Source organism: Phyllobates terribilis, unplaced genomic scaffold (assembly GCF_046119375.1).
Source record: "Phyllobates terribilis strain yellow unplaced genomic scaffold, ASM4611937v1 Scaffold_309__1_contigs__length_2245554, whole genome shotgun sequence".
Taxonomy (NCBI): domain Eukaryota; kingdom Metazoa; phylum Chordata; class Amphibia; order Anura; family Dendrobatidae; genus Phyllobates; species Phyllobates terribilis.
In genome coordinates, this window is record NW_027363069.1 from 1,331,435 (window position 1) to 1,356,071 (window position 24,637).

A 24,637-nucleotide genomic window follows, 5' to 3' on the forward strand; every position below is an offset into this window, starting at 1 on the left:
AAAAGTCACACAGTGCTCCTTCCCTTCTGAACCCTGCCGTGCACGCAAACAGTGGTTTTTCCCCACATATCAGGTATCGGCGTACTCAGGAGAAATTGCACAACAAGTTTTGGGGTCCATTTTCTCCTCTTACCCTTGTGAAAATAAAAAATTTGGGGCTAAAAGATCATTTTTGTGAAAAATGTTAAATGTTCATTTTTTTCTTCCACATTCCAAAAATTCCTGTGAAGCACCTGAAGGGTTAATAAATTTCTTGAATGCTGTTTTTAGCACCTTGAGGGGTGCAGTTTTTAGAATGCTGTCACTGTTGGGTATTTCTGTCATATAGTCACTTCCACCTCCTATCCACGATCTGTCACAAACTCTCGCAACCCTTCTAACCTTATTCCCATCCACCCAGCCCCCGCCTCCCCAGTCCCACTAACAGGAGCTCTATGCAATGCTCGCTCCGTGTGCAACAAACTTTCCTACATCCATGAGCTTTTCATTACTAACAAACTCTCCTTCATCGGCATCACCGATACCTGGCTCACCACCTCTGACACGCCGTCCCCAGCTGCACTTTCGTACGGTGGATTCCATCTTTCTCACACACCCCGCTCCAATTTCAAGCATGGTGGAGGAGTAGGTTTTCTCCTGTCAGGCAGCTGCTCCTTCACCCATATCCCACTGCCACTCTCCATTACTCTCCCCTCCTTTGAAGTACACTGTGTGCTCATCTACTCCCCCCTCCAACTGGCTGTCTTTTACCGCTCCCCAGGACTAGCCACCACCTTCTTTGACCACTTCAACACCTGGCTGCTTAATTTCCTTTCCGATGACATCCCCACTATCATCATGGGTGACTTCAACATCCCCATTGACACTTCCCACTCATCTGTCTCGAAGCTTCTATTCCTCACTTCCTCCTTCAGCCTTGCTCAATGGTCTTCAGCCCCCACTCACAAAGATGGCCACACACTGGACCTCATCTTCACCCTCCTCTGTTCCCTATCTAACCTCTCAAGCTCACCTCTCCCTCTTTCTGACCACAACTTACATTCTCTTACCTCTCCTCTCCAGGTACGCAAGCCACACTCCACAAACTTGCACACCCTCACAGAAATCTCAAACACCTTGACCTACACTCAATCTCTGAATCCGTTCTCCCTCTCACAGGAATAAGTTCATTACACAATGCCAATGCTGCTGCCACTTTATATAACACCTCACTCAATAGCTGCAGCTCTCAAATCGGTCGCCCCCTCACACTTATCACAGCTCGCCCATTCAACCGGCAACCCTGGCACACCAACCTGACTAAAGAACTGCGAAGGGCCTCCAGGGTTGCTGAGTGGAAACGGAAAAGGTCCCACTCCAACGAGCACTTCATTGCATTCTAACAGTCCCTCACTACCTTCAAGTCCACACTTACTGCAGCAAAACAAACATACTTCTCATCTCTCATATCCTCCCTGTCTCACAACCCTAAACAGCTATTCAAAACTTTCAGTTCTCTCCTCCGTCCCCCAGCGCCTCCTTCATCTCCTCTCATCTCAGCCGAAGACTTTGCCACAAGCAGAAGGTTGACACTATCAGACAAATCTTTTGACTAAAGTCCCCACAGCCCCTCCTCACACCTACTCAACCATCCTCCTCCAAAACCAGCTTCTCCACCATTACAGACAATCAACTCTCCTCTTTACTCTCCAAGTCACACCTCACCACCTGCAAACTTGACCCAGTCCCGTCCCACCTCATCCCTAACCTTAACACTATTCTCATCCCAACCCTAACCCACCTTTTCAACCTGTCACTAACAACTGGTGTCTTCCCCTCATGCTTCAAACATGCCTCAATCACACCCATCCTCAAAAAGCCATCCCTTGACCCATCCTCTCTGTCTAGCTATCGCCGCATATCACTTCTCCCCTATGGCTCAAAACTACTGGAACAACACGTCCATTCTGAACTTTCCTCCCACCTCTCCTCTTTGACCGCCTCCAATCTGGCTTCCGACCGCACCACTCCACTGAAACTTCCCTGACTAAAGTCACCAATGACCTACTAACTGTCAAATCCAAGCAACACTACTCTGTCCTCCTCCTCCTGGACCTGTCATCTGCCTTTGACACAGTCGACCATTCCCTCTTACTACAGACTCTCATCTCTTGGCATCTCGGACTTGGTCCTATGTTGGATCTCTTCATACCTAACTGACCGGACATTCAGTGTCTGCCACTCACACACCACCTCCTCATCTCGCCCCCTATCTGTCAGTGTCCCCCAAGGTTCAGTCCTAGAACTCCTGCTCTTCTCCATCTACACCTTCGGCCTGGGACAGCTCATAGGGTCCCATGGCTTTCAGTATCACCTCTATGCTGATGACACACAGATCTACCTCTCTGAATCCGATTTCTCCTCCCTACTAACCAAAATCCCACAATGTCTGTCCGCTATTTTATCCTTCTTCTCTGACAGGTTTCTAAAACTTAACATAGACAAAACTGAATTCATCATTTTTCCACCGTCTCACTCAACCCCCCCCAACTGACCTATCCATCAAAGTCAATGGCTGCCCAATCTCCCTAGTCCCGCAAGCCCGCTGCCTCAGGGTAACCCTGGACTCTAACCTCTCCTTTAAACCACATATCCAAGCCCTTTCCACTTCCTTCCGACTCCAACTCAAAGAATATCTCCCGGATCCGCACATTCCTCAACCACGAATCTGCAAAAACACTAGTGCACGCCCTCATCATCTCCTGCCTTGACTACTGCAACCTCTTGCTCTGTGGCCTCCCTTCTACCACTCGCACACCTCCAATCTATCCTAAACTCTGCTGCCCGACTAATCCACGTGTCCCCCGCCTCTCCTCTCTGTCAATCCCTTCACTGGCCCCCCATTGCCCAGAGACTCCAGTGTAGGGCCAGCAATGGCAGCCCTGGGAGCAGCAGTACAGTATATCACTATAACCATAGTGAGCATCCAGGAGATGTGTGGCTGGCATGGCCGTGCTGTTTCTGTGGCAGAAGCCACATGATATAAAGACAAAGTAGCACTCTGTAGTGATAAAGCATGGAAACATGAAATACATGGAATCTGAATGTCATTACTGCTTTAGATAATAAGAAAAAATGGAGATGTTTAGCACATAATTTGGCCAATTCATGCAAACCCAGCAGCCAACGACAAGGCACTTTCCGGTTTGCTGGGAACTGATGTAATGTGAATCCTCTGCTAGGCTAAAGCCTGCATTTATGGGTAGCTAGGATCCTGCTGCAATTAAATCCACCACAGGCTGGAGGGTGGAGCGCTCGGTCAGAGAGACAATATACAAATAGCAAAAAACTGACTGTCACTTCCAAATCAGAAGACTGGTGTGTACAAGTCCACTCTGGAGCGGAGCTGCGCCCACTAGTCGGGTTCTGCCCGGGAGTATGTATAACGCATATATCCCCGCCGTCCCCGGGTCAGAAACCAGCGACTCCGCACAGTGCACAGTCTCTGCGCTGGAGGGTTTATAAGTCTGCAGTTACACACTGACCCCACAACCCCTTACAGCAAGCCAACCATTTGCTTTGTGTGTAATACCAGGGTGAACCCAAGGTTATGGAATGATTTGTACTCACAGAACTATAATAAAACAATATATTTGTCACTTAGTTGATTTCCTTATAGAATGATCAGACTCGCAGAATTGCAAGAAATCAGTTCTGCAGTTTTGGAGGAAAGACTTTGCCCATAAATCCAAAAGACTTTGCTAAAACATCTGAAAAGAATTCTGCCACCATCCCTTTCTTTTAGGAAGGATAATGGCCGTTCTCTTTCTTCCCTTTCAGAAGGCGTTTAATGTGTCCAGCGACTGCTCTGCACTTATACCGCTGGCAAACACCGCAATGAGGAGCGACGTCCAGGAAAGTCAGGCGCGCGGCTTACTACGTCTGGGGAGGCGCAAAGAAGCGCTGGAGAGCGCAGAACTGCTGGGAATGGAATTGGAGACATTATAGGAAACATTATTTCTCCAACTTGTGAAGAAAAAGTTGCTTTATTATGTTTAAAAGTAAAAATGGATGAAACTTACCTTTTTTTTTAACTAGAGCATAATAGTATGGAAAAGTTGTCATATTTGCATTGGTCCAGGATCTCCTTCTGCCAGTGCCACCTATGTGAGAATGGAGCTGCCAACACCTGGGACCAGCGCTGATATAGTGTTGTGGGAAAACGCTGCAAAGTCAGAATGCTTTACAAAATAAGTGTTGTGTAGGGGGGCATGTCCGGCAGCCATTGGGAGCGTATGTGTCCAAGGGGGCTCCGAGCTACACAGAGGGCTCATCCCGGCATGGAGGGCCATCAGTGTGACTCCTCTTGTTTACAAGAAGCTTATGGGCCATTTTCAGATGAGTTTGGCTGAGCTCCATTACCATGGCCTACGCGATGCTCAGAGTTGCGGCCTCACTTGAGCTGAGGTGGGAGACCAGAGGACCTTGTCTGCCATTGTCCTGTTACGAATGGGCCCCAGACTGTGAGACCCGACTCAGAAACACATGGCCCCTTAGCAGCGCTTCACTAATTGGTACTGTCCCTTACCACAAGATGGCGTAGTTGGCCCAGACCAAGGGTGCAGTTCTAGGTAGACATTGTTCCCCCTGATACCATCACCTATTTACCAGCGCTCAGAGGGAGAGCGAGAGGAGACTGAGGAACAGGGCACAGATACGCCCTCACAGACATTATCGGGCGCACGTACAGTCTGATGTCAGCCATACCAGTGCAAGTGGCAGTATCTTTCATTAGTCAGCACATGTAATATGCAGGTACTGTTATGTCTGACCTTATTCTGAGCATAGTACTCTGCTGCCCTCATGTGGTGAATGTGAAAACTGAAACATCTCTGCACATATAAATAAAAATGATTATTCTACCATAGCACCAACATATTCTGCAGCACTTTCCAATTAAGCAAGGACCTGTACAGACAATAAAAACAATACAATGTAACACATTTTATCCGTTACAGGAGGAGTGAGGGCCCTGCTCGCAAGCTTACAATTTATATACTGAACTCTCTCAGCATCTTAAAGAAGGAAGGGGGAGGAGCTAGCGGAAGGGGGAGGAGCTAGTGGAAGGCACAGACCTTCTGCTGCAAGTTCTCCTGAAACCACAGTTACTTCTCCATGGAAGATTGCAGCTGGTGTTTATACATAGAATCCTAGAACATTAGAATTGGAGGAACCTCCAGGGTCCTAGTGTCCAACCCCTGCTCAATGCAGGATTCACTAAACCATCTCAGACAAATGTCTGTCCAGCCTCTGTTTGAAGACTTCCATTGAAGGAGAATTCACCACCTCTCGTGGCAGCCTGTTAAAAAACGCACCAAATCTGCAGCGTGTGCACACAGCCTTGTTGTTCTTTTGGTCACAGGCAGGTCTTTGCACAGTCCTGAATGATAAGTACAGCACATACACGCTAAGGCTATGTGCACACGTAGCAGATTTGATGCAGAGCGTTTTTGCCTCTCTCTGGCAGAAAAAAACGCATGCAGATTTACATGCAGATTTACATGCATTTTTTCTGCCAGACAGAAGTGTTTATTCAGCATTTTTTCAGCGTTTTTTCAAGCACTTTTCCAAGTGATTTTGAGCATCACTTGGAAAAGTGCTTGACAAGTTGGTCACACAATATAAATCCATGCAACCGGCAACCGGCATGGATTTATATTGTGTGACCAACTTAGATGCTTTAAATGCTGCATCTATAGTAAAAAAAAAGAATTAAAAAGTTAAAAATAAAAAAACCCTGTATACTCCCCTCTCCAGTCTCCTCCCGGCGGTGTCCTCTCTCTTCAGCGTCCCGCGGTATACTGGCAGGACCTGCGGTGACGTCATTTAGTCAGCTGATGGTCACGCGACCATCACCTGACCTCTGACATCAGCGGTCGCGTGACCATCAGCTGACTAGATGACGTCACTGCAGGTCCTGCCAGTACACCGCTGGACGCCGAGGAGAGAGGATCGCCGCCGGGAGCAGACCGGAGAGGGGAGTATACAGGTTTATTTATTTTTAACTTATTTATTTCTTTTTTTCACCGCTTGGTAGCCGGGATGAAGAGGAGTTGTAGTCTCTTCTTCATCCTGGGTGCCACACGGGTTTGCTGCTTTTCAATGGACGCGTAATCGCGGTAGAAATGGTCATGCTGCATTTTGCAACGCAATGCGGATTCGGCGCGCTAATTAGCGCATCATGTGCACAGCACATCCCAATTCACATTGCTTTGCATGGCAGACGGTTTTACATGGGCACATAGCCTAAGAGCGGGGAGCGGCTCTAGTGTCACCTGCTGGGATGGCACAATCACTGTCAGCCGGATACAGGGGACATTATCAGAAAGGAGGAGATGACGTCTCTGCCCTCTCGCCTATCAGAGAATAGATTGCTGTATACGGGGGGCCTTATCCTCCTCTATTACACAGCACTCAGCTCCTAAAGGGGGAATGATTTGACCATAATACAATATATTTGAGTGGGGCCAGTGCTCCAGTTTTACCTTCATAATGTTGAATGGAGATTGATCAGTTCCAGTGTGTCTGAACAGGGTCCGAGCCCACATCTCCTGAGCTCAGGCTTTACACTGAACATCACTGTCACGGAGGTCACATTAGAAGGGCATGGAGCACGATGTGGACGGTTGCCTCCGTATCCGCCATTACCTGGACTGCTAGCTTTACCTGGACACTCTGGATCAGCTCCTCCGTCTTGTCGAGACCTCTAAGGGCCTGTTCACACAAGCAGATAAAATATCATTCAGAGTTTCATCCAGAAAAGTGGGAGAATTCTTTTCTCACTTGTCGTCCATGTGCAGTCCAGATCTAATCTGGCTTTTTAACCATTTACAGTTTCCAGGGCTACAGGATTGCAATGTATCTGTAAAAAGCAGATTTTTTTCTGTACCCATAGACTTGAATGGGTGAATCTTGTCTGACGGATGAAACGAGGACATGCTGCCATTTTCTTTCTTTATTTTTTGCTCACACACAGATTCGATCAGTGACAAAAAAGAAAAATGACTCCTCTGCACTTTCCCATTGAATCCCATTGGTCTGAGTGCCGTCCATTTGTTCCACAGACAACTTTCCTACTGAAAATACATTCGTGTGAACGAGTCCTAAGAAAGACCTTGTAATTGGTTATTAGATGTTCACTGAAGTTTGGCTCTGAAAATGCAGGGCTCTTAAAGACGTTCTCTAATACTTTAATGCAGATGATTTATGCATAAAATAGGTGGTCTATATCAGATCGTTGTAGGTCCGACTCTTGGCTCCCCACCAATAAGCTGTTTATAGCTCTGGCAACGGCCGGATGTAACTTGTGAACAGAGCGCACCCCAGTGGCCACTGCCTGGTGCTGCAGATCACCTCCGGTACTCCTCAATAGCTGGTCTGCACCCGGCAGCGGCCGCAGTGTACGGAGCGGTTTTGTTCCACTTTGAACATTGCCTGCATCTTGCCAGAGGTGATGACAGCTGATCATCGGGGGGCCGATGGTTGGACCCCACCTATCTTATATTAATGACCTATCCAGTGGAGTATAAAAGTGTTTGATAACTCCTTTTAAAATCTTGTTTCCATCCCATTGTCTTATACAGCGTGTATCTGTGTTCTTTCTGTAACCAGATGGGCCTGACCTCTGATGGTTCTTCTAGGCCTCTATTACAGCTCTTACAGCCCCAGCATGCATCATTTGTGCTGGAGAGGAATATGAAGACGCAGGAGCAAATAGAAGAACAATTAGGAAAGCTTGGATTATTAGAAGAGCAAAAAATGCTCATAGTGGAGGTGAGCCGATTATTTATTTTTATTTTTTTAACTTTCATTTTTATATTTTTTTATTTTTAGGACATTTGCTTCCTCTCCTCAGAAAATAACAGTAGATAAGATTGATTAAAGCTTCTGGAAAGGTGTTCAATAACGTCTGATCAGGTGGCTGGTTTGTAATGGTTGTCCCATCTTACCAATCCCTCTCTTCTACCATGAATGTCACATTGTGGGATGAATATATATATATATGTATATGTGTATGTGTGAAAAGTTGTTTGCCCCTTCCTGATTTCTCATTCTTTTGCATGTTTGTCATACTTAAATATTTCAGATCTCAAAACAAATTTTAATATTAGACAAAGATAACACAAGTAACCACAAAATGCAGTTTTTAAATGAAGACCCTAATTATTAAGGGAAAAAGAAATCCAAACCTACAGGGCCCTGTGTGAAAAAGTGATTGCCCTCTAAACCTAATAACTGGTTGAAGCACCCTCAGCAACAACAACTACAATCAAGTGTTTGGGATAATTGGCAATGAGTCTTTTACAACACTCTGGAGGAATTTTTGCCAACTCATCTTTGCAAAATTCTTGTAATTTAGCCACATTGGAGGGTTTCCGAGCATGAACCGCTTTCTTAAGGTCAGGACTTTGACTAAGCCACTGCAAAGTCTTAATTTTGTTTTCCTTAAGCCAATCAGAGGTGGACTTAATAGTGTGTTTTGGATCATTGTCCTGCTGCATAACCCAAGTGCACTTCAGCTTGAGGTCATGAACAGATGGCCGGACATTCTCTTTCAGGATTTTTTGGTTAACCAGCAGAATTCATGGTTCCATTTACCACAGCAAGTCTTCCAGGTCCTGAAGCAGCATAACAGTCCCAGACCATCACGCTACCGCCACCATATTTTACTGTTGGTATGATGTTCCTTTTTTGAAATGCAGTGTTACTTCTACGCCAGATGTAATGGGACATACATCTTCCAAAAAGTTCAACTTTTGTCTTGTCAGTCCACAGAGTATTCTCCCAAAAGTCTTGGCGATCATCAAGATGTTTTCTGCCAAAACTGAGATGAGCCTTTGTTCTTATTGCTCAGCAGTGGTTTTTGTCTTGGAACTCTGCTATGCGTGTCATTTTTGCCCAGTCTCTTTCTTATGGTGGAGTCATGAACACTGACCTTAACTGAGGCAAGTGAGACCTGCAGTTCTCTGGATGTTGTTGTGGGGTCTTTTGTGACCTCTTGGATGAGTCGTTGCTGCGCTCTTGGGGTAATTTTGATCAGCCGGCCACGCCTAGGAAAGTTCACCATTGTTCCATATTTTCACCTATTGTGGATAATGACTCCCACTGTGGTTCGCTGGAGTCCCAAATCTTTAGAAATGGCTTTAGAACTTTTTCCAGACTGATAGATCTCAATTACTTTGTTTCTCATTTGGTCCTGAATTTCTTTGGATCGCAGCATGATGTCTAGCTTTAGAGGATCTTTTGTTCTAGGGTTAAGATAATTGTGTAAATTCGCGCTAATGGTAGTGGGTTTGGAGAAAGAAAACCAGAGGTGGATAACTTAATTTGCTTGAAGCTTTTATTAAGATATAAAATATATGGGGGTGGGAAAAAAAAAAGTTTTAAAAGGGTGATATGTATCACCAGGATTAGTGTACAAATTTCTTTAAAAATGCACCAGGCTAATATGATAAAAACATAAAACATAGAAAGAAATTTGATGATTGAAATTAATCTTCCTTCTCAGGTGCGACGGGTAGGTTAGATCGGCTGGGCCTGTTGTTGAGTACTTGTAGAATGTGGATAGGGACTCTCGTAGGAGAGGATTAGATACACAGCTCAGCAGACTGTATCACACAGGATAAGATTAGATACACAGCTCAGCAGACAGTATCACACAGGAGAGGATTAGATACACAGCTCAGCAGACAGTATCACATAGGAAAGGATTAGATACACGGCTCAGCAGACAGTATCACACAGCATAGGATTAGATACACGGCTCAGCAGACAGTATCACACAGGAGAGGATTAGATACACAGCTCAGCAGACAGTATCACACAGGAGAGGATTAGATACACGGCTCAGCAGACAGTATCACACAGCATAGGATTAGATACACGGCTCAGCAGACAGTATCACAAAGGAGTGGATTAGATACACAGCTCAGCAGACAGTATCACACAGGAGAGGATTAGATACACAGTTCATCAGACAGTATCACATAGGAGAGGATTAGATACACGGCTCAGCAGACAGTATCACACAGCATAGGATTAGATACACAGCTCAGCAGACAGTATCACACAGCATAGGATTAGATACACAGCTCAGCAGACAGTAGAACACAGGAGAGGATTAGATACACAGTTCATCAGACAGTATCACATAGGAGAAGATTAGATACACGGCTCAGCAGACACTATCACATAGGAGAGGATTAGATACACGGCTCAGCAGACAGTATCACATAGGAGAGGATTAGATACACGGCTCAGCAGACAGTATCACACAGCATAGGATTGGATACACTGCTCAGCAGACAGTATCACACAGGAGTGGATTAGATACACAGCTCAGCAGACAGTATCACACAGGAGAGGATTAGATACACAGTTCATCAGACAGTATCACATAGGAGAGGATTAGATACACGGCTCAGCAGACAGTATCACACAGCATAGGATTAGATACACAGCTCAGCAGACAGTATCACACAGCATAGGATTAGATACACAGCTCAGCAGACAGTATCACACAGGAGAGGATTAGATACACAGTTCATCAGACAGTATCACATAGGAAAGGATTAGATACACGGCTCAGCAGACAGCATCACACAGCATAGGATTAGATACACAGCTCAGCAGACAGTATCACACAGCATAGGATTAGATACACAGCTCAGCAGACAGTAGAACACAGGAGAGGATTAGATACACAGTTCATCAGATAGTATCACATAGGAGAGGATTAGATACACGGCTCAGCAGACAGTATCACACAGCATAGGATTAGATACACAGCTCAGCAGACAGTATCACACAGCATAGGATTAGATACACAGCTTATCAGACAGTATCACACAGGATGGGATTAGATACACAGCTCAGCAGATGGTATCACACAGGATAGGATTAGATACACAGCTCAATAGACAGTATCACACAGGATAGTGTTATAGCAGAAGATGGAGTCCCTCAAGTTTAAAGGCCCAATCTATGCTATATAAGTCTGACAGTTATTTTAGGTGAAAACAACAGCTATGAATGTTCCTTCTTGTATCATTGTGAGAAGACAAAGTATACTCCCTGGCCAGATGTTTCTTCTTGTAGCAATAATGTGTTCTTGCAGAAAGATGAAATGACCTTGCTAACTAGATAAGTCTAATTAAATATTGTAAAGCATACAGAAACTAGCTTTTTTTCGCTTGTTCAGCTAAACTGTATAATCGAACCATATATGGCAAATCCGTTTCCTGCCTTTTAGGGTGTATATTAGCCCTGTGTTTTGTAATAAAGTTTTTAGAGTATGTTTAGACACAAACATCCTGTCCTGTGTCTTCATTCTCTCCGAGCTCGTAATCCAAAGGATAGAAGACCCAAAATTCAGTGACGACAGCTGGCGCCCGAACAGGGACCTTGAGTTAATCTACCCAAGGGTGCTCGACCGGTCAAAGACGTGGGACGAGTGAAGCTCTCTGTTGGTGATATATACAGCGCTGAGGTAAGAATAACTGTTATATTCTACCTAATTATATCACTGCATAGAAGAGACTCCCTCACCCCCGAGCGGTCGGCTCCCCAGGTAATTCAACAGATTGTTGTCTGGCTCAGGTCCCTTTGAACCAGTAGAATCCCTCAGATAAATTGACAGTCCTGCCTTCTATCCTTTAGAGAATTTAAGAATGAAAGTATGGATCCGATGATTGTGTTGTGGATGTGTCCCGGGATTGATGTTTTTGGTCTGTTTTTCTGGTTGGCGTATAAGTCCTAGAGAGGCTAGTAGTGGAATGGTTCAGAAACCTTTGTGGCCCATTGTCTAAGTGACCATTGTCTAAGTGACTGAGGAGTCTCTTCTAGGTGAGGAGAACCGAAAAAAATGGAGAACCAAAATGCCAAGGAAGGCATTATAGCCAAAGACTTAGTGGTACGCAGAGAAGGGAAACAGGCACTGATTGGAATTGACAAAATATTGTGTAAAGCGGGAATGAATGAGAATGGAGAGATGAATGGAGAGAAATGGAAATCCTTCTTTAACTCCTATCATGGATGGTTGAAAGATAAGGGTCTGTTGAAGACAGTGGATGTATGGATGAATGCATGCGCTTATTTTGAAGGAAAGATTGAAGAATTAGGAGACGGACGTTACAGACTGACAAAAACTGGAATGACAGATTTTCCTCCCTGTCCGCTCCCGACGTCACCCCCACCCCAGTACCAGAATTCTCAAGAACCTAAATGTTGGGATTGCCCCAGATGTGGACAGCAGAACCCCTTGACAGTAGACATCTGTGTGGCATGTGGAGGACCGAGACCCCACCCAACTAGTCTATTCCCAATGAGGACGGTAGTTATGCCAGGAGCACCGGGAGCAGCAGCAGCAGCAGGGGGGGATGCAGTGGTTCCAGGTCAGGAAGCTCGTACAATGTTAATGTATACACCATGGAGTCCTTCAGAGCAGTTGGCACTGATCTCCCAGCTGCCAGACCCATCCCAGTCCCCTATGGGTTTCGCTAGAATGATCACCACCATACAGGATACGTACCATGCCACTAGAATAGATCTGCAGGGGGTAATTAAGGGAAAATTGGCAGATGAAGCCCGCTATGATAGGTTGATAGATGAGACAAAAAAACAGTATGCCAATAGGACCGGACCCGTAGATGCAGAATCTAATGATGCAGCAGCTGGAGTCCTATTCGCAGCAGCATTGGTAAAAGCATGTCAAGATAGGCAAGCAGAAAAGCAAGTTACACTAGAAGATAGAGTGCAGGGGAAGGAGGAAGATCCTAAGGATTATTTCTATGCACTAAAGAAAACCTGGTCAGAAATGGGGTTCAACCCCGGGAATAAGACTAGTGAGAGGGTATTAGCAAGTGCTTTCATGAATGGACTAAAGAAAGAGATTGCAGAGAAGGTAAAAGCAAGTAGACCGGACTGGAGATCAGTGAAGGCAGAAGATTTAGCTAGAATAGCTCAGGGGGCACAGCATGACATAGCGCAGGCAAAAAGAGCTGCCAGAATACATATAGTAGAGACGACCCCCAGTAACAACAGAGGCAGAGGACGGACTGAAGGAGGAGGACAGAAACTGTGTTACGGATGTAAAAAGCCAGGACATTTTAGAAAGAACTGTAGGACCAACCTGTATCCAAATGCTCAGAGTACGGGTCCTCCAGCCGACCAAACAACGCCCCCATAGGATGAGGGTAGCTTGCACACGAACCCCCTCATCTCCTTACCCCCAACTCCCAGTTGTATAGTGCAGGTGAACCTACCAGGGGGACATGAAATCGATTTCCAAGTAGATACGGGGGCCGACAATTCAGTAATTACGCAAGGTGATTGGCCATATACTGACACTGATTTTTCACATCATGTCATTGCCACCCCCTTCAATTCCCCGTCTGTCCTGCTTCCTGTCACTAAAAGAATTCCCCTGCAAATTCAAGGAGCTACTGTACATAGCCAGCTCATGGTGTCGCCCCAAGGCCAATGTAACCTTTTGGGAAATGATGTGTTGTCCCAATTACAAGCACATATTGAGTATCATCCCGATGGCACTGTCACCATGACCCCAGGTTTAAAACCAAGTACCCTTTGCAAAATTATGTCACTAGATATTGCCAGCATAGAAGAGACAAATGAGTTTCCCCCGATATTGGAGCAGGCTGTACCACATGATTTTTGGGCCTCAGACAAAACAGATGTTGGTAGGTTAAGAGTTCAACCAGTAATGGTGAAATTAAAACCAGGAGCAATCTTACCTCAACAGAGGCAGTATCCCCTTAGCTCGGCTCAGGAGAATGCCATAGCCCCGCAGGTCCAAAAATTACTACAGAGAGGAGTCCTAGTCAAAACCCAGTCCCCTTGCAACACTCCCCTGTTCCCAGTAAAGAAAAAGAGCGTGCCAGGACAACCAGCCGCATATAGAATGGTCCATGACCTCCGGTTGGTTAACAAAGCCACAGAACTTCTAACACCAGTTGTGCCCAACCCGCATACTCTCCTGTCACAGATACCTTCTAACTCTCTTTGCTTTTCAGTGGTTGATTTGGCAAATGCATTTTTCAGTGTACCATTACATCCTGACTGCCAGTACCTGTTTGCTTTCACATTCCAGGGCAGTCAATATACATGGACAGTGTTGCCACAGGGTGCCCAGAATTCACCCACAATGTACACTGCAAGTCTGCAGGAAATACTGGAGGGATGGTCTGAACCACATATCGTTGTTTTGCAATATGTCGATGACCTGCTCATTTGTGCCCCCTCCAGGAAACAATGTCATAGTGCAACTATATCGCTTATGTTGTTTCTCTATCGCGCTGGCTGCAAGGCATCAAAAGATAAGCTTCAGTTTTGTAAATCTTCAGTCAGCTTTTTGGGACATTGCATTACACCAGGAGCTCGTCATTTAACAAATGCACGTAAACAAGCAGTACAGGCATTCACCGTCCCCATTAATGTTGCAGCCCTCAGAACTTTTCTTGGACTTGTTTCCTATTGCAGACAGTGGATTCATGCCGTCTCTATTTGATGCAGCCCCTCTATGACTGTCTTACCCCAACACCTTTTGTACTAACATCAGAGGCAATAGACTGTTTTTATTCTCTCAAGAACCGTATTTTGGCCGCTCCAGCTTTGGGTACCCCTAATTATGAGCTCCCATTTACTCTGTACCTTCATGAACAAGCTGGACATGCAGCAGGAGTTTTAACTCAAACACACGGTGATAATCAGAGACCTGTTGCCTACTTTAGTGGCAGATTAGATGCGGTAGACAGAGGTGCACCATCCTGCGTACGTGCTCTGCATGCTGTTGGACTATTACTCCATAAATCCGCAGACATTGTTCTTGACCACCCGCTCACCGTTCTAACACATGATGTCTACACTATATTGAATCAAGTGCACCCCGCTCACCTCTCAGCAGCAAATAGTAACATAGTAACATAGTTTGTAAAGCTGAATAAAGACTTGCGTCCATCAAGTTCGACCTGTTAGTTCTGTAATTGCTAAAGTTGATCCAGAGGAGGGCAAAAACCCCAAATGATTTGGCCAATCTTCACCTGAGGAAAAATTCCCTCCCGACTCTGAAACCAGCAGTCAGAATAAATCCCTGTATCAACTTACTATTTTATTTTATTTTTAAGTATATGCTGAAATCTGCCTGGTATCTAGAAATGTATCCAGTCCCCGCTTGAACTGGTGTAGTGAATCCGACATTACCGTCTCCTCACTCAGTGAATTCCATATTCTCACTGCTCTTACCGTAAAGAACCCCTTCCTATGCTGGTGCTGAAACCTTTTCTCTTCCAGTCTTAGTGAATGCCCTCTAGTTACCGTAATATCCCTCCTTTTGAAAAAATCCCAGGCAAGATCTCTATACTGTCCCCTAACATATTTGTACACATTTGTTATGTCCCCCCTCAACCTTCTCTTTTCCAGGCTGAATAGTTCTAGTTTTGCCAACCTCTCTGGGTATTGCAGTCCATCCATTCCCTTTATTAATTTTGTTGCCCTCCTTTGTACCTTTTCAAGCTCATTTATATCCTTTCTATATATTGGGGCCCATAACTGAGCACAGTATTCCAAGTGTGGTCTGACCAGTGCTTTGTACAGTGGAAGAACAATGTTCTCATCCTTTGCAGCTATACCTCTTCTGATACATCCCATTACCCTGTTTGCCCTTACAGCAGTGGCCTGACTTTGGGCACTCCAATTTAGTTTGCTATCAATCAAGATGCCCAAGTCCTTCTCCATCTCTGAATTCCCCAATGATTTCCCATTCAGTGAGTACTGGTGACTTCCATTTTTCCTTCCCATATGTATGACCTTACATTTCTCCTCGTTAAACCTCATTTGCCATTTAATGCTCCACCTACCCAGCTTATCCAAATCCCTCTGTAGGTCTGCACTGTCCTCTTTTGTATTAATTGTTTTACATAACTTTGTGTCATCTGCAAATATTGATATTTTACTATTTATCCCGTTGACTATGTCGTTAATAAAGATATTAAATAACATTGGGCCTAGTACAGACCCCTGTGGTACCCCACTAGTGACGCTTACCCACTCTGAGTATATTCCATTTATAACCACCCTCTGCCTTCTATCCTTTAGCCAGTTAGCTACCCACTTGCAGACATTTTCCCCCAGCCCCATCATTCTCATTTTGTATACCAACCTATTATGTGGCACGCTATCGAACGCTTTTGAGAAGTCGAGATACACGACATCCACTGGTTCCCCCTGATCTACTCGAGAGCTAACCTCCTCGTAGAAGTCAATCAGGTTTGTTTGGCAGGAGCGATTCCTCATGAATCCATGTTGGTTCGGGATTAAAAGATTATTAGCATCAAGATGCTCCGTAATTGCCTCTTTAATGAAGCTTTCAAAAATTTTGCCCACAACGGACGTCAGACTCACCGGCCGATAGTTTCCGGCGTCACTTTTCACTCCCTTTTTGAATATTGGCACTACATTCGCCTGTCGCCAATCAAGTGGCACAGACCCAGTCTCAACAGAGTCCTTAAATATAAGATATAACAGTCTGTCTATCACATTACTTAGTTCCCTTAGTACCCGTGGGTGTATGCCATCAGGTCCTGGTGATTTGTTTATTTTAATGTTACTGAGGCGTTTCTGTACCCCAGCTTGGGTTAGATTTGTCATACTTAGTGGAGGATTAAGTTTGTCACTTCTCATTTCTCCTGTTAGTTCGATTTCCTTTGTGAAAGTTGTCGAAAAAAAATTATTTAATAGATTAGCTTTATCCTCATCTTTCTCTATGATTTTGCCTTCCTCACTTTTTATCGGTCCAATATTATCCGATTTAATCCTTTTACTATTTATATACGTAAAGAACAGTTTGGGATTTGATCTACTTTCCCTAGCAATACGTCTCTCTGTTTCCTCCTTCGCTATTTTTATTTGTTTTTTGCAGGTTCTCGTTTTTTCCTTGTAACACATTAGTGCCTCCTTACTGTTTTCCTGTTTTAATCTCTTGAATGCCTCTTTTTTGCTATTTAACGCCCCTTTTACGTTCTTGTTCAACCATATTGGTTTCCTCTTATTTCTGGCCCTTTTATTCCCATACGGTATATATCTCTCGCACTGAGTATTCAGAATTCTTTTGAAGGTTTCCCATTTACTATTCGTATTCCTTTGATTAAGAACTTTGTCCCAGTCAATAAGTTGAAGGCTTTCTTTCAGCTGATCAAACTTCGCCCTCCTAAAGTTTAATGTTTTTGTTGTTCCCTTATTGATAACCCTACTGAAGGGCATTTTGAAGTCGATAATATTATGGTCGCTATTACCTAGGTGCCCCCCTATCTGTACCTCAGTTATTCTATCAGGCCTATTAGTCAATCTTAGGTTACAATGTGCACTGTTAATGCCTCCCAATGTTTCTTTACAGAGGTGTACTACCCTGAATCCAGCAACTTTGTTACCTCTCTCGGATCTGAAGGAGGGGTCAGGTACTGTGCTTTATAAGGAAGATCCAAGAGAGGAAGTTCCTCATGACTGTGTACAAATGATGGCACAAGAAACGGCGGGTTTACCTACTGTATTTGAACATGAATTACAAAATGCAGATTTTGAATTTTTTGTACATGGATCCCTCATTCAGGACGATTCAGGTACCTTCCATACTGGATATGCAGTTGTCTCCCTCAATGCAGTAATCAAGGCAGAACCAATGCTCCCACACCAGTCGGCTCAAGAAGCTGAACTTAGGGCCCTAACCGAGGCCTGTAAACTAGCGGAAGGTAGTATTGTTAACATTTACACAGATTCTAGGTACGCATTCGGTATATCGCATGATTTTGGTCCAATATGGAAGTCAAGAGGTTTCCTGACGGCAGCAGGACACCCCATTAAGAATGCTGATGCGGTCCAGCAGTTAATTGATGCGCTACAACTACCTAAACAAGTAGCTGTCATAAAGGTAAGAGCACATACCAGACGCACCGACAAGGTAAGCAGAGGAAACGCGATGGCAGATGCAGCGGCAAAAACAGCAGCCTGTAAGCCGCAACAAGGGTCAACAGTACGTTAGTTAAGTGCCCCTAAAAACCCCTTTGTGTCGGAGGACATCTTATCCCAAATGCAGGCTCAGGCTCAAAAGGAGGAGGTTGATAAGTGGTTAAAGGAAGGTGCATGCCTGAATGAAGCAAATGGGGTATGGGGGAAAGGGACACGACGATGCCTTCCAAGGGCACTGTACCCAGCAGCTGCCCAGATACTACATGGGCCGACACACCAATCTAAAACGGGTGTGATGAGTGTGATGCAGAAACATTGGGTGGCACCAGGATTCTCCACCTGTATTGAAAACCTGGTACAAGGGTGCATGATATGTGCTACACATAATCAGGGTAGAGTAGTTAAAACACCACCCAAACACACCCCCCGGCCCCTCTATCCATTCCAGAGACTGCAAATTGATTATATTCAGCTGCCAAAGTCAGGATCATGGGAATATGTGTTGGTCTGTATTGATTTGTTCTCAGGATGGCCAGAGGCTTTCCCGATTGCCAAAGCCACGGCTGCGGCAACCGCAAAGAAACTGCTTGCGGAGGTGGTCTGCAGGTATGGGGTACCAGAGGTAATTGAGAGTGACAGAGGTACACACTTCACAGGTGAAATAATGAATGAAGTCATGTCAGCTCTAGGAATTCAACAAGCATTCCACACCCCATGTCACCCACAAAGTAGTGGTAAAGTGGAAAGACTGAATGGGACAATGAAATTAAAAATTCAGAAAGCCATGGCTGAGACAGGAAAACCATGGCCGGACTGTTTACCACTTGCTCTGTTTTCAGTAAGATACACGCCTAATAGAAAGACTGGACTCTCTCCATATGAGATATTGTTTGGCAACGTACCCAGCCTAGGGTGTTTCTATCCGCAAGCATTAGAAATGAACAACCATGTGCTAAGTTCCTATGTGAGGGCTTTACACAAAAAGATTAAGCAAGTACATGATAATGTCTTCAGTTCTCTTCCAGATCCAGATCAAGACTCTAGCAGCCATACGCTGCAACCTGGAGACTGGGTGGTTATAAAAAGACACGTGAGGAAAAGCCTAGATCCACGGTTTGACGGACCCTTTCAAGTTCTGCTGACCACAAGTACAGCCGTTAAGCTAGAGGGAAAAGAGACCTGGATCCACGCGTCCCATTGCAAAAAGATACTAGGAGAACCAGCGGACAAAGAATGATGACATTTATACTTACCTGCATACTTACAATCACAGGTGCATGGACTACGTTAGGCACCATGGATGGAGATGACAATAGATTCATTAGACACCATCTTGCTCTAATCGATTGACTAAAGGAGCAAAACCAGACCATTGCTAATTGTTGGATATGTACACATGCCCCTGTGACGTCCACTAGCATACCCTTTCTCGCTGTCCCGGTCTCATGGGAAGAGATAAACTTTTGGGTGAACTGTTCAGATACTTGGGCCAATAATTCCACACAGAGATTTTCCTTTCTAAATCCCACAAATTGGTTTAAAGGTATTGGTGGGTGGTTGGCTGGTATAGTACAAGTGATTTTACAGGTTTTGCTAATGTGTCTTGCGGTTTATTTGGTTTTTAAGCTTTTTTTAATGTGTATTCAGCGTTGTACTAAAAGAAAACATAGAAATTCGTATTGATAAATGAAGGAACAAAAGGATGGAATGTTATAGCAGAAGATGGAGTCCCTCAAGTTTAAAGGCCCCATCTATGCTATATAAGTCTGACAGATATTTTAGGTGAAAACAACAGCTATGAATGTTCCTTCTTGTATCAATAGCGTGTCCTTGGGAGAAGATAAAGTATACTCCCTGGCCAGATGTTTCTTCTTGTAGCAATAATGTGTTCTTGCAGAAAGATGAAATGACCTTGCTAACTAGATAAGTCTAATTAAATATTTTAAAGCATACAGAAACTAGCTTTTTTTCGCTTGTTCAGCTAAACTGTATAATCGAACCATATATGGCAAATCCGTTTCCTGCCTTTTAGGGTGTATATTAGCCCTGTGTTTTGTAATAAAGTTTTTAGAGTATGTTTAGACACAAACATCCTGTCCTGTGTCTTCATTCTCTCCGAGCTCGTAATCCAAAGGATAGAAGACCCAAAATTCAGTGACGACAATAGGATTAGATACACAGCTCAGCAGACAGTATCACACAGGAGAGGATTAGATACACAGCTCAGCAGACAGTATCACACAGGAGGGGATTAGATACACAGCCCAGGAGACAGTATCACACAGTATAAGATTAGATACACTGCTCAGCAGACAGTATCACACAGGAGAGGATTAGATACACAGCTCAGCAGACAGTATCGCACAGGAGAGGATTAGATACACTGCTCAGCAGACGGTATCGCACAGGAGAGGATTAGATACATGGCTCCACAGACAGTATCACACAGGGTAGGATTAGAGATACAGCTCAGCAGACAGTATCACACAGGAAAGGATTAGATACATAGCTCAGCAGACGGTATCACACAGGACAGGATTAGATGCATAGCTCAGCAGACAGTATCACACAGGATAGGATTAGATACACAGCTCAGCAGACAGTATCACACAGGAGGGGATTAGATACATAGCTCAGCAGACAGTATCACACAGGAGAGGATTAGATACACAGCTCAGCTGACAGTATCACACAGGAGAGGATTAGATACACAGCTCAGCAGACAGTATCACACAGGAGAGGATTAGATACACAGCTCAGCAGACAGTATCGCACAGGAGAGGATTAGATACACGGCTCAGCTGACAGTATCACACAGGAGAGGATTAGATAAACAGCTCAGCAGACAGTATCACACAGGAGAGGATTAGATACACAGTTCATCAGACAGTATCACACAGGAGTGGATTAGATACACGGCTCAGCAGACAGTATCGCACAGGGCGGGATTAGATACACGACTCAGCAGACAGTATCACGCAAGATAGGATTAGATACACAGTTCATCAGACAGTATCACACAGGATGGGATTAGATACACAGCTCAGCACACAGTTTCACACAGGAGAGGATTAGATACACGTCTCAGCAGACAGTATCACACAGGAGAGGATTAGATACACAGCTCAAAAGACAGTATCGCACAGGAGAGGATTAGATACACAGCTCAGCAGAAGGTATCACACAGCTTAGATACACTGCTCAGCAGATGGTATCACACAGGAGAGGATTAGATACACGGCTCAGCAGACAGTATCACACAGGAGAGGATTAGATACACTGCTCAGCAGACGGTATCACACAGGACAGGATTAGAGATACAGCTCAGCAGATGGTATCACACAGGGTAGGATTAGAGATACAGCTCAGCAGACAGTATCACACAGGAGAGGATTAGATACACAGCTCAGCAGACAGTATCACACAGAAGAGGATTAGATACACGGCTCAGCAGACAGTATCACACAGGAGAGGATTAGATACACAGCTCAGCAGACAGTATCACACAGGAGAGAATTAGATACATGGCTCAGCAGAAAGTATCACACAGGAGAGGATTAGATACACAGCTCAGCACACCAGTATCACACAGGAGAGGATTAGATACACGGCTCAGCAGACAGTATCACACAGGAGAGGATTAGATACACAGCTCAGCAGACAGTATCACACAGGATAGGATTAGATACACTGCTCAGCAGACAGTATCACACAGGATAGGATTAGATACACGGCTCCGCAGACAGTATCACACAGGAGAGGATTAGATACATGGCTCAGCAGACATTATCACACAGGAGAGGATTAGATACACAGCATTGGATTAGATACATAGCTCAGCAGACAGTATCACACAGCATAGGGTTAGATACACAGCTCAGCAGACAGTACTACACAGGATAGGATTAGATACACGGCTCAGCGGACAGTATCACACAGCAGGGGATTAGAGACACTGCTCAGCAGACAGTATCACACAGGAGGGGATTAGATACATGGCTCAGCAGACAGTATCACACAGCATAGGGTTAGATACACGGCTCAGCAGACAGTATCACACAGCATAGGATTAGATACACGGCTCAGCGGACAGTATCACACAGCAGGGGATTAGAGACACTGCTCAGCAGACAGTATCACACAGGAGGGGATTAGATACATGGCTCAGCAGACAGTATCACACAGCATAGGGTTAGATACACGGCTCAGCAGACAGTATCACACAGGAGGGGATTAGATACACAGCTCAGCAGATAGTATCACACAGGAGTGGATTAGATGCATAGCTCAGCAGACAGTATCACACAGGAGAGGATTAGATACACAGCTCAGCAGATAGTATCACACAGGAGAGGATTAGATACACAGGAGAGGATTAGATACACAGCATAGGATTAGATACACAGCTCAGCAGACGGTATCACACAGCATAGGATTAGATACATAGCTCAGCTGACAGTATCACACAGGAGGGGATTAGATACACAGCTCAGCAGACAGTATCACACAGGAGAGTATTAGATACACAGCTCAGCAGACAGTATCACACAGGAGAGGATTAGATACACAGCTCAACACACAGTATTACACAGGAGAGGATTAGATACACAGCTCAGCACACAGTATCACACAGGAGAGGATTAGATACACATCTCAGCAGACAGTATCACACAGGAGAGGATTAGATACACAGCTCAACTCACAGTATTACACAGGAGAGGATTAGATAACGGCTCAGCAGACAGTATCACATAGGAGAGGATTAGATAGACACCTCAGCAGACAGTATCACACAGGAGAGGATTAGATACATGGCTCAGCAGACAGTATCACACAGGAGAGGATTAGATACACGGCTCAGCAGACAGTATCACACAGGGTAGGATTAGAGATACAGCTCAGCAGACAGTATCACACAGGAGAGGATTAGATACACGGCTCAGCAGACAGTATCACACAGGAGAGGATTAGATACACGGCTCAGCAGACAGTATCACACAGGGTAGGATTAGAGATACAGCTCAGCAGACAGTATCACACAGGAGAGGATTAGATACACAGCTCAGTAGACAGTATCACACAGGAGAGGATTAGATACACGGCTCAGCAGACAGTATCACACAGGGTAGTATTAGAGATACAGCTCAGCACACAGTATCACACAAGGTAGGATTAGATACACGGCTCAGCAGACAGTATCACACAGGAGGGGATTAGATACACAGCTCAGCAGACAGTATCATACAGGAGGGGATTAGATACACAGCTCAGCAGACAGTATCACACAGGATAAGATTAGATACACTGCTCAGCAGACAGTATCACACAGGAGAGTATTAGATACACAGCTCAGCAGACAGTATCACACAGGAGAGGATTAGATACATGGCTCAGCAGATAGTATCACACAGGATAGGATTAGATACACTGCTCAGCAGACAGTATCACACAGGAGAGTATTAGATACACAGCTCAGCAGACAGTATCACACAGGAGAGGATTAGATACATGGCTCAGCAGATAGTATCACACAGGAGAGTATTAGATACACAGCTCAGCAGACAGTATCACACAGGAGTGGATTAGCTACACGGCTCAGCAGACAGTATCACACAGGAGAGGATTAGCTACACGGCTCAGCAGACAGTATCACACAGGGTAGGATTAGAGATACAGCTCAGCAGACAGTATCACACAGGAGAGGATTAGATACACAGCTCAGTAGACAGTATCACACAGGAGATGATTAGATACACTGCTCAGCAGACAGTATCACACAGGACAGGATTGGATACACAGCTCAGCAGACAGTATCACACAGAAGAGGATTAGATACACAGCTCAGCAGACAGTATCACACAGGATAGGATTAGATACACAATTCACCATCATAATAGCACAGCGGTATGTGGTGAGGGACTACTACTCCAAGCAAGTGACAGCGCAGGCACCGATCATGTAACTAAACCATCACTGCGTCATAATAGCACTGCAGTATGTGGTGAGGGACTACAACTCCCAGCAAGTGACAGCACAGGCACCGATCATGTAACTAAACCATCACTGCATCATAATAGCACTGCAGTATGTGGTGAGGGACTACAACTCCCAGCAAGTGACAGCGCAGGCACCGATCATGTAACTAAACCATCACTGCGTCATAATAGCACTGCAGTATGTGGTGAGGGACTACAACTCCCAGCAAGTGACAGCGCAGGCACCGATCATGTAACTAAACCATCACTGCATCATAATAGCACTGCAGTATGTGGTGAGGGACTACAACTCCCAGCAAGTGACAGCACAGGCACCGATCATGTAACTAAATCATCACTGCATCATAATAGCATTGCAGTGTGTGGTGAGGGACTACAACTCCCAGCAAGTGACAGCGCAGGCACCGATCATGTAACTAAACCATCACTGCATCATAATAGCACTGCAGTATGTGCTGAGGGACTACAACTCCCAGCAGGTGACAGCGCAGGCACCGATCATGTAACTAAACCATCACTGCATCATAATAGCACTGCAGTATGTGCTGAGGGAGTACAACTCCCAGCAAGTGACAGTGCAGGCACCGATCATGTAACTAAACCATCACTGCATCATATAGCACTGC